This window comes from Ovis canadensis, chromosome 1 (assembly GCF_042477335.2).
Source record: "Ovis canadensis isolate MfBH-ARS-UI-01 breed Bighorn chromosome 1, ARS-UI_OviCan_v2, whole genome shotgun sequence".
Classification (NCBI taxonomy): domain Eukaryota; kingdom Metazoa; phylum Chordata; class Mammalia; order Artiodactyla; family Bovidae; genus Ovis; species Ovis canadensis.
Window position 1 is genome coordinate 46,242,610 of NC_091245.1, and position 12,027 is coordinate 46,254,636.

At 37.2% G+C, this 12,027-nt stretch overlaps 1 protein-coding gene across 3 annotated transcripts in view; it reads left to right on the forward strand.

Annotated features, from left to right (window-relative positions):
• The window catches only part of LRRC7 (leucine rich repeat containing 7), a 615,708-nt gene that overhangs the window by 229,455 nt on the left and 374,226 nt on the right, over window positions 1-12,027 (forward strand). The window lies entirely within an intron of this gene.

Here is a 12,027-nt window from a genome sequence, read left to right on the forward strand (position 1 = left end):
TTGGCATAATGATAATGCTAACTATAGCCTTCTACCTAGGTAATTGACAAGTCATTCAAGTTAGCATAACTTTTCCCAATAGTTTCATCACCTTTTAATGCCATTCCATTTGCAACTTCTTGTGATATGTTAATAACCATGGAAATCATTACTTTATGGGATATGCATTTTTATTTTAATTTAAGATGCTCTTCAAGAAAATACAGATTGGTGAGTTGAGATCAATAGCTTATATTTAGAAAAGAAAGAGAAAATATAGTACTCTCTATTCCAGAACTGAAAATTTGAATATTGTATGTTAAGGTAACATTGTTTTAAAGCCTCAAATTATATGTTAAGTCTAAGTAATGCTCTTATACATACACATACAGACAAAAAATTAAGAACACTGTTATGGAAAACATGCTGTTGTTTCTAGAATTTGAAATCTTTGATTATAACAAATATCACTGAGTTTATATGGCATATAACTTATAAATATCATGTAGCTAAAAAAAAATTAACTAATATCAATTTTGCATACACATGAACACACACTGACTATGACCAGGAAAGATTGGAGAATTAGCTGAAGCAGACAAGGCTACACAGCAGAAAGATAAAATGTAAATCATTGGATCCTATTGTTCACCTAAATAAGTGACTCGGATTAAGTAGTTGGGCATGGCATCTACCTGTGAAGAACTTATGTGATAGCTCAGAGAGAAAAAAATGTCATGCAATACATTTCTATTGCTTATGTTAAAAAAATGCATATTAAATATCCAAGAACCAGAAAAAAAATCCTCCATCACAAAGCGAAAGTTACTCAGTGACTCTTTGCAACCCCATGGACTATACAGTCCATGGAATTCTACAGGCCAGAATACCGGAGTGGGTAGCCTTTCCATTCTACAGGGGATCTTCCCAACCCAGGGATCAAACAGGGAAGCCCAGGAATACTGCAGTGGGTAGCCTATCCCCTCTCCAGCAGATCTTCCTGACCCAGGAATCAAACCAGGGTTTCCTGCATTGCAGGCAGATTCTTTACCAACTGAGCTATGAGAGAAGCCCTGCATCATAAAAGCTAACTTAATTGTCAAAAGCAGAATAAAGTATTCTGATCAAAAGAATTTTTGAAAATTATCTTCGTTTAGGATGATGGATTATGGTGTTTATATAATACTTCAGAGACAGGAGCTATTTAATATATACTTCAAAGCAAATATTCTTCATTTTTGATAACCTAAATGTATAGTGTCATCTTGAATCTTTGCCCAGGAGAGCTGGGTCAGGCCTAAAAAAAATTTTTCCATATGGATTAACATCCACATTGCACGTAACTAGAGACAGGACTAAAATGAGCTGTATCTTCTACCAGGCTATAAACTACTTGAGGGCAGAGGAAGCATCTTATTCATATTTGCGTCCCTGTACAGGAGGATGCATGGTGACTTTTACATAATGAATACTCAATTTATATGTTGCCACCACTAGATGAAATAATGCAGAGAATTTCATGTGCTATAGGACTTCATTGGCAAAACTATATAAAGTTAAACAATTCATAAATGTGGTATTTAGCTCTAATTTAAGAAATTAAACACAATGGTTTTTTTTGTTTGTTTGTTTTTTTACGTCAGGTCCGTTTAGAATTTCCAGATGAAATAAAGGACATCCAGTAAAATTTAAAATTTAAACTACTAAACAAGCCATTTTTTAGTATAATTATACCCCAAATATTGCATTAGATATACTTATGCTGAAACTAAATAGTTATTTATTTATTTGAAAGTAAAATTTAACTGGCTATCCTGTATATTTATTTGCTATATCTGGCAGTTCTAAGGCAATCCAGATATTTAACATCTTTTTCTAGGTCCATGAAACAGTCTTTAAGACAAATAGCCAGCACAAGGTCAATTGATCAAATACATACTCATTTAATATCTACTCAACTAAACAGTAGTTGAAACTTTAGTGAATTACAAGAGAAATCAGTCTCATTCCTTGCTCTCAAGGGTCTGACAACCTAATCACAGAGAAAACTGAAGATTTAGAGGTGAATGCACAATGACAGATAATCAGAGCCAAAGAACCAAGTCCTGTGGTAGAGCTTATGTCCAGAGAAGAGTACTACTGTTGGAGGGGGGAGAGGAGGGCTGGGCCAAAAAGCACAGAAGCAAAAACTAAGATGGAATGTATGGAGAAGGGGAGGAGAGGAGCAGCAAAACCGTGAAGGGTCTGGAGCTGCAGGTGCAGGTGGGAGAGTGCTGACATATGTAGGTAGAGGAGGAGAGCAGAAAGAACTCAGATTATGAAAGGTCTTGAGAGCCACACAGCAGGGTTTGACTTCATACATCAGACAGATAATGCTGTTGGAGACTTTTACATATCAAATCACTAGGAGCTTAATGAGGAAAGCTTGGATTAACAATAAAGAAAAATAATACAAGTGAGTCAAGGACTTTAATAACACTTTTCTGTTGTATTAGAATTTAGGAGAAATGGTTATCTTTTGTTATTAGTATGCTTTACATATTTCAAAGATTTTACACATAATCTTTCAGGGTTTCTTTGACTCTCAAAGCTCAATATTATTACTTTCCTAAAACAACCCTGTAGATTAGTTTCTTCTAAAGCATCTAATATTGAGATATGATCTGAATTATTTGATTGCACAATCTGATCATAATAATACCTGTATATATTTCTATATGATTGAAAAATAGGTAAATTAAGAAACAAAAGGGCTGACATATCAATTAGGGTCCACTGAAAAAGTGAAAGTGTTAGTCACTCGGTTGTATCAGACTCTTTGCGACCCCATGGACCATAGCCCGCCAGGCTCCTCTGTCCATGGAATTCTCCAAGCAAGAATACTGGAGTGGGTTGCCATTTCCTTCCCCAGGGGATCTTCCTGACCCAGGGATCAAACCCAGGTCTCCCACACTGCAGGCAGGTTGTTTACTGTCTGAGCTACCTTATGTGTTTTAATTAATAGAAACCACAATCCAAACTGACTTAACAAGAAATAGGCTTGATTGGCTCACATAAATGGAAAATGCATTTCAGGACATGCTCCAGACTTGGTATGTTTCTATTTGCTTTATGTGGGAATAATTTTCCTGAGGCTGGCTTTCCCTAAGGGGGCAGGATGGCTACAGCAATTCTAGTGTTCACTGCCACATTCTCCAAAAATAGAAATATTTGGCTTCTGAAAACATTCTCTTTTTCTAAGAAGGACAAGAAGTAGCTCCTCCAGAACTCCTCGGTTACCTTGTCCTTAGATCCCACTGGACTTAATTGAGTCACATGTTCATTGTTGATCCTTTTGCCATGGGATCCACTGTGCAAGAAAAACAGGATTACTCTGATTGGGTTCAACAGTGATGGGCCACCTCTGTGGAGCTGTGGTTACTGGCAGCAATACAAGAGAAAGAGGTAGGAAGACTGGAGGGGAGATTACCACAATGTACACTACAAACCAAATGCTATACAATCACAGTTCATCTTCATCAAAGTTTGTAAGGACTTGTAGGCAAAATATTGAGTCCTTAGGAGATTTAAAGTTTTCAAAGTTAGATTAAATATAGTATTTTTTACTTGCTCTCTTAGTTTACTGTTTTTCTGGTACTATTTTGACATTGTTACCATTATGATTTCAGATTTGTTGAGTAATGAGATAACCATTTGTATTCTCGATATTACATTATGGCAAAAATTACCTTTTATATTTTTTTTATCTTCATTCTGATATTTTATACTGAGAGTGTTCTAGCTGGCCATGAATATCTAAGTTCTTATGCAACAGGTAGAGAACAGAATCAAGGTTAATGGCATTAGGAAAAGAATGTCAAGAGTGTGTCAGAAAAGACGCAAAAATAGATATGAAAGAATAAGAAGTCTTTTGATGAGAAATAGTTCAATCTGTGTTGCTTGAAAGGTAAAAATATAAAAATGACATGCCTTTCACACAGTGATAGAAACCCACACAGCTTATAATTTAGTGCTGCTTTACTTGTTATTTGGAATTGGAAGCTTAAAATTATACAAAGTACAAGAACATCACAGATGTATATTATAAATGAAGTAGTGTGGAAAGCCAAATGTGAAAAAAGTGCAATAAAGAAAAAAACTACAAAGAAACTTCTTGAAATTGAAGAGAAACTTTGAAAAAGATAATAGAAATAATTTTTGTAAAGTCAATATGAACCAAAATTGAAGGACACAGAGTGAATTTGGTAGAAGAGGTCAATTTATCTTTATATGAAAGAAAGGTGAAAGTGAAAGGTGTTCAGTTGTGTCTGACTCTTTGTGACCCCATGGGCTTTATAGACCGTGGAATTCTCCAGGCCAGAATACTGGAGTGGGAAGCCTTTCCCTTCTGCAGGGCACCTTCCCAACCCAGGGATTAAACCCAGGTCTCCTGCATGGAGGCAGATCCTTTACCAGTTGAACCACCAATGAAGCTTGAGTACTAGAGTGGTTAGCCTATCCCTTCTCTAGGGGATCTTCCAGACCCAGGAATTGAACCAGGGTCTCCTGCATTGCAGGTGGATTCTTTACCAGCTGAGCTACTAGGGAAGCCCTTATATGCAAGAGGATGGGACTAAATTTGAAATACTGTACTTACTAAATTTTGTGCATTTAAACTATCCAGAATTATTTTAGAGATTAAGAACCTTGGCTTTGGACTCAGACAAACCTGGTATCAGAACCTAGCACTGCTAATTGGTTGAGAAGGTATTTCATTTTCTGAAAACCTCAGTCTCTTCATTAGCAAAACTGGGAAAATTATAGCATCAATTCCTAGGTTAGACAGACAGATATATACATATATATATATATATATATATACACACACACACACATATGTACATAGGTAGATATATAAATAGATAGGGTGCTTGGTGTGATAATGTTTATGGAGAACTTAGAATAAAAAAAATCAATAATTGGTATTTATCATTCTTATACTACAGAGAAAGAAAATTCTCCATATTAACTACCCTGGGTAGAATAGTAAGATTTCAAAATAGTTCTGCATGTTAAACTCTCCATCAAAAAATGTTGTGGCATGTCTTCATTTCTAACTGGAATCTCCAAAGACAGCTTCTAGAAAAACAATCCTCTGTCCATAGTGGTGTTCAGTTGCTAAGTTGTGCCCAATTCTTTGTGACCCCACGAACTGCAGCATACCAGGCTTCCCTGTCCTTCACTATCTCCCGGAGTTTGTTCAAACTCATGTCCATTGAGTTAGTGATGCCATCCAACCATCGCATCCTCTGTCCATAATGAGTGATAGGTTATTTACCCAAATAGCTACTCCAAGTGCATGTGTAATAGACAATACCACCAGTTCCCCAGAGAATTTCCTTGACTCACAGAATCATGTTACGACATTTTGCAGTAAGTGCACCTTTGGAGATTATTTTATTTAAGCCCTTAATTATTATAATAAGCAAATCAAGGTCAGAAAAGGTAATTAACTTCTCTTAGGCCACATGGGATGTTAAATTTCTATCCAAAATTAAAATCAAAGACTGTGTTATAGTTAAGATAGAATCAATTATGCTATAGTAACAAGTCAAAAATGTATACCTGAAATTTTTCTTTGTGCCCCATGTTGTGTTGGCAGGGACCACTGATCTCTAAGAACCTATAGCTGATAACTAGTCCAATTTTCCACACAGTGCAGAAATGTCTATTATTTCCTTTTTAGAACAGTCATCCAACATCTTCATGAACCTTTCTATGGTGGAAGAAGCCACTCACTTAAGAATCAGACCATTATATTCTCAGAAATGTCTGGTTATTTGCAAATTCTGCAATATGTTAATGATGGAGATCCATTCACCTGTCTATCCATCTAAAACTTGGCTAGGCATTCAGAGTGCTGCTAACATTATGAAGGAGTGCCTTCTCTAGATAAAGAACTATGCTTCTGGAATTACTGCCTTGATCTTCAAATCATTTTAAAGGATTTTATATACATTGGTTTAGAGTTCTGTTTTCCAAGATGAGTTTCCAAGTTTCTCAAACCACTTTTCAAGGATATGCTTCCCAGATGCTTCATCATCTTAATGATATTTCATCCATTGTATTCAGAATATTGTTCTTAAGCTGAGAGATGCTAGGGGAAAAAAAAACTTCCATATCAACAGTTGCTTCTTCTGGGAAGGAAACAAACATTGGGAAGCCAGGCAAGGGCTGGCAAGGCCACCAATAAACAGATGGATGGTGCTCATTACTCTATCTTGGTCACTCATGCAAGGCTATAAGGCTGAGAAATTGATTATCCAGTATAAAGCAGACAAGAGTTTATCAAACAGGTATGTTTTAGATGGGTGAAAATTTTGGCATAGCTTGGATCCAGTCACTGGCTGTGACATGGAAGATATCTTCACTGACTCTTTAAAAAAATAAATGACCAATAAAAACACACCTGAATTATGCCTGCAGGTAAAATAGAGCTCCAAGTGAATGAGCAAAGAATGGGTTTTGACAACAGTGCTGGAACTGTTTCGGCTGAGCCTGCACATAAAAGTCAGGCAAGCTCTCTGGCCAGAGACGGCCCCTTCTCTTTCCCCTGCCAGTGCTGCCCTTCCTCATGGCCTCCTGCTTCATTTCCTTCAGGTCTGTGCTCAAACATCACCTTACCAGAGAATCTTTACCAGTGTTATTCTTAGACAAAATAACAATGCCCACCACCACCGTTTACTTCCCTCAACAAAACCTTAGGGTTAATTGTATCTCTATAAGATTTCTGGTACAGTTCAATCCTGTTAACCAGTAGTAAAACACTGCTGAAATACTGTATCATTGTTGTAAAAAGTCCCCACAACTTCCTCTGAAACAATGTATATTATCTTGCAAAGAGTAAGACCTTTGACAGCAGCCAGAGGTGAGGACTGGCAATGTTGGCACATATCTGGATCAGTTCAGTTCAGTTCAGTTGCTCAGTCGTATCAGACGCTTTGCGACCCCATGAATCACAGTACACCAGGCCTCCCTGTCCATCAGCATCTCCTGGAGTTCACCCAAACTCATGTCCATTGAGTCAGTGATGCCATCCAGCCATCTCATCCTCTGTCATCCCCTTCTCCTCCTGCCTCCAATCCCTCCCAGCATCACATGAGGTGGCCAAAATATTGGAGTTTCAGCTTTAGCATCGTTCACTCCAAAGAACACCCAGGACTGATCTCCTTTAGAATGGAATGGTTGTATCTCCTTGCAGTCCAAGGAACTCTCAAGAGTCTTCTCCAACACCACAGTTCAAAAGCATCAATTCTTCGGTGCTCAGCCCTCTTCACAGTCCAAATTTCACATGGCTACTGGAAAAACCATAGCCTTGACTAGACGGACTATTGTTGGCAAAGTAATGTCTCTGCTTTTGAATGTGCTGTCTAGGTTGGTCATAACTTTCCTTTCAAGGAGTAAGCATCTTTTAATTTCATGGCTGCAATCACCATCTGCAGTGATTTTGGAGCCCAAAAAATATCTGCATAGAACATAGAAAATAAAACTCTCTCATTGAATTTGTTGGTTGTTGTTTTCATTTTTAATGCTGACTTAAGAGGTGGAAGTGAGGTAGGATAATTTTCGAGGCTCCTCCATAATCCACTGCCTAATACAGTACACTCTGCATTTATTTTTACTCTCAACTTTAAGTACTTCATCCCTGTAAAATAGAACTTTCACATAATATTTTCTCAAGTTAATAAAACTGCTCTCTGACTCTAGAAGTGTTATAGGAGCAATGTCAAGGAATATACTTTAACATCTGTGGCAGTAGAGGGTGGAATAGTTGCTCTAAAATCCCTTTCAAACTTAACTTGTGATTCACTCATTTGAGATTTCTTTGAAATAGATTAAAATAATAAACAGTGGAAGGAAGTATTCTGAAAAGTAGAGTAGTGACTGTAGTTACTGATTGTTATCTCAGAAGTAATACAGTAAATGCAGAGTTCTGAATGGAGAAGACCTAGTTTTAACACAAGTTCTGGCAGAAATTCGTCAGGTTACTTTGAGCATCTTACTTAACCCCTTTGAATCTTGGCTTCCTCATCTGCATTAGATTCTAACAAATTTATTTCTGCCCATCTCCTGGGATTGCAGTAAGCACCAAACACTATAAAGTACATGAGTGTTCTTGAGCTAAGAGCAATGGCTTATTTTGATAAGAAAGAGCATATGTTTAATGCAGTTGATTTGCTTTTTAATATAAATTTATACAAACTGTATTATGATAACAAAAAATTTATTCAACAAATGCCTATGCATTTACTACTTAGTATGTATATACAGTTGTGTCAGTTATGGTTGTCTTTTTTTTTAATTTTAGGTCATAAAAAACAACCGGTCATTTTCGGTAAAGACCAAAGTCCATTCAAAATGTATCTCAGGTCCCAAATCAATAAGAGCCTGAAGAACTTTACATGAAAAAAAAAAATGGTAGAAACCAAGGGATCTGAATTTCTGCGTAGAATTCACAGTGCATTGATCATACAGACCAAACACTGCCGCTTTTGTGAGAAACGTACTTCAAACCCCCCGATATAACCGTGGCAGACATCTCTTAAGAAGCTGACATCTCTTAAGATTCAAATTCCAGATGCCTCCAAAATTATTAAACAGTGAAAGATGCCTTTAAAAAGAAGGTTGAGGTTCTAGTGGGAAAAGAGTGGATTTTGGATAAGCAAAAAAAGTGTCCTCTAATATTCTACATATCATATATCTGCAATTTTATTGATTCTTTCTTCTTTTAATTCACTCACATCTGCTAATTAGAATTAGGGAGCCTGAAGCCCTGTTTTTCTTAGGCCTTTAAATAAAATTGTTTGAAATCAAGGGCACTAGCTTATTTTGTGAGAAGTCTAATAACACCAAAGGAGCCAAAGAAGACATGTTTTAGGGGGACAAATTCTGAATTGTTTATTCATAATTATGATTTGTTTATCAAAACAAATGATCATTGATTTATTTTCTTCAATTCAAGAGGACTCTTTCAAAGTAAAAAAAAAACCTACTTGTTTCAGTATAGTTGTTAAGCAATTGTCATGTGTAAAAATGTGAAAAACTTTGCTCTAGATCAAACACAGGCTAAATTAACACATGCAGGATATAAAAACTGCTACCTGTTTAATAAATTGCCTAATTTTTTTTTTTAATTTCACAGTAACAGGTAACTGCCTAAGTGTGTGTCTTGCAGAAACACAATCTATAACTGTGGCATGTTATATAAGTAGCACTACCCGTATTTATGGAGGGCTCTCTGAAAATTCAATAAAAAATTTAAAAATTACCTTTTTCAACTCTCTCAGTCCCTTAAAGATATTCAGTGTGCATAGTGTGTGTTATTCTGTCTGCCAGTTCCAAAGGTATAGAATTTATCTGAATACAATAAAGCCATATCTGAAATCAAACTGTCACATGAGTGGTACATAAATAATCAAAGTTTGAATCTGTTTAATCTCTTGCCTGAAGCATCTTTATCCAAATCTGTTCTTTCACCTACAATTACTTTAGCATTCAAATGCATTGGCTTTTTCTTTTAATAAATAAAAAACATAGATGGACTCTTGTGGGGCCCAAGGGAAAGCAAGACAAAGGATAAATTTGTAAAAACCAAACCAAAGCAAAGCCCTGTGTATATGTGGAAATTTGTAGATAATTTTTTGTTACTCAGATTTCTACTCTTGTTTAAAATGTTTTTATTGTTTCAGCGGTGTATATTCAGTTCAGTTCAGTTCAGTCTCTCAGTCATGTCCAACTCTTTGCGACCCCATGAACCACAGCACGCCAGGCCATTGGCCAACTCCCAGAGTCCATTGCCAACTCCCAGAGTCCACCCAAACCCATGTCCATTGAGTCGATGATGCCATCCAACCATCTCATCCTCTGTCATCCCCTTCTCCTCCTGCCCTCAATCTTTCCCAGCATCAGGGTCTTTTCAAATGAGTCAGCTCTTCGCGTCTGGTGGCCAGAGTATTGGTGTTTCAGCTTCAACATCAGTCCTTCCAATGAACACCCAGGACTGATCTCCTTCAGAATGGACTGGTTGGATTCTCTTGCAGTCCAAGGGACTCTCAAGAGTGTTCTCCAACACTATAGTCTAAGCAACCCTCTATTATGTGTATTAGTGAGAAACTGGGACTTCTGTAGTACTCCAGTCAGTTTTTGAGATGTTTTATCTTGTAACTGGAAAATTACTCACCCCATCATTTATTGGTAATCTTTACACAAATATCAGATCACACTGAAATTTAAATGCAATTGAAAAGTTTTATTGATTTTTACTGCCTATTTTGGGAAATGGTATTAAAAAAAAACAAATTTTAGGTAAAATTTAAGCATTGATTAGTTCATGTACTCAGCAAACAATTTATGAGTACCAATTACATGCAGACAACTGTTATAGAAGCTAGAGATACATTATTGAGGAAGACCAATAAGTTCCTATTCTCACAAAACCTTTGTTGTTCAGTCACTAGGTTGTGTTCAACTATTTGTGACCCCATGGACAGCAAGCAGCTCACCAGGCTCCTCTGTCCTTCACTATCTCCTGAAGTTTGCTCACATTCATGTCCATTGAGCTGGTGATGCTGTCTAACCATCCCATCCTTTGTTGCCCCCTTTATCTTTTGCCTTCAGTTTTCCCCATCATCAGGGTCTTTTCCAATAAGTCGGCTCTTCACATCAGGCAGCCAAAACATTGGAGCTTCAGCTTCAGCATCAGTCCTTCCAATGAATATTCAGGGCTGATTTCCCTTAGAATTGATTGGTTTGATCTTGTAGTCCAAGGGACCCTTGGGAGTCTTCTCTAGCCTCACAATTCGATAGCATCCATTCTTCAGTGCTTAGCTTTCTTTTTGGTTCAACTCTCGCATCCATACATGACTTTTGGAAAAACCATAGCTTTGACTAGACAGACCTTTGTCTTCAGTGTCTCTGCTTTTTAATATACTCTCAAGGTTTGTCATAGTTTTTCTTCCAAGGAGCAAGCATCTTTTAATTTTGTGGCTGCAGTCACAGTCCACAGTGATTTTGGAGCCCAAGAAAATAAAATCTGCCAGTGTTTCCATTTTTTCCCATATGTTTGCCATGAAGTGATGAGATTGGATGCCATGATCATAGTTTTTATAAGATTGAGTGTTCAAGTCAGCTTTCTTACTTGCCTCTTACACCTCATCAAGAAGCTTTAGTTCCTCTCTTCACTGTCTGCCATTGGAGTAGTATCATCTGCTTATCTGAAGTTGTTGATATTTCTCCCAGTGATCTTGATTCCAACTTGTCATTCATCTAGCCTGGCATTCTGCATGATGTACTCTGCATGTGAGTTAAATAAACAGGGTGAAAATAGTCAGTCTTGTCACAAAACTTCCTTTGCTGCAAAAAGAGAATAGAAATAATTTTTAAGAGAAAATGTTATATAATGGCAGGTATCATGATGAAAATAAAGCAGAGAAATTGCTTAGATTAAGAGGACAGTAATGCCTCTCAGATGACAGTGAAGAATCAACCAGGTAGATTTTAGGTAGAGCCTTCCAGACAGAGGAAATACACCAAGGTAGAAATAAGTGAGGGCTTCCCAGGTGGCACAATGGTAAAAGAACCCACCTGCCAGTACAGGAATCACTGGAGACATGGGTTTGAACCCTGGGTCAGGAAGATCCCCTGAAGGAGGAAATGGCAACCCACTCCAGTATTCTTGCCTGGAAAATCCCATGGACAGAGGAGTCTGGTGGGCTACAGTCCATGGGATCACAACAGAGTCAGACATAACTGAGCAACTAGCATTAGTGTAGAAAAAGCAAAGCATTTCAGATTATGCTCTTTAGGTAAAGTTAATAGAGTTTGCTAACAGAATGGGTTTGGGAGATAAGAGAGTAAAGCCTGAAAAGAGATTTAGAAAGAGTTACCATTGACAGATTAGGATAGCAAGAAGAGAAAATGTTGCTATGGATACAGGAAGAAACCATGTGCTATTGTCATGGAAGCTAATGACAGAAGTTGTTTTAAGAGATGACAGAAGAGGGACTGTTG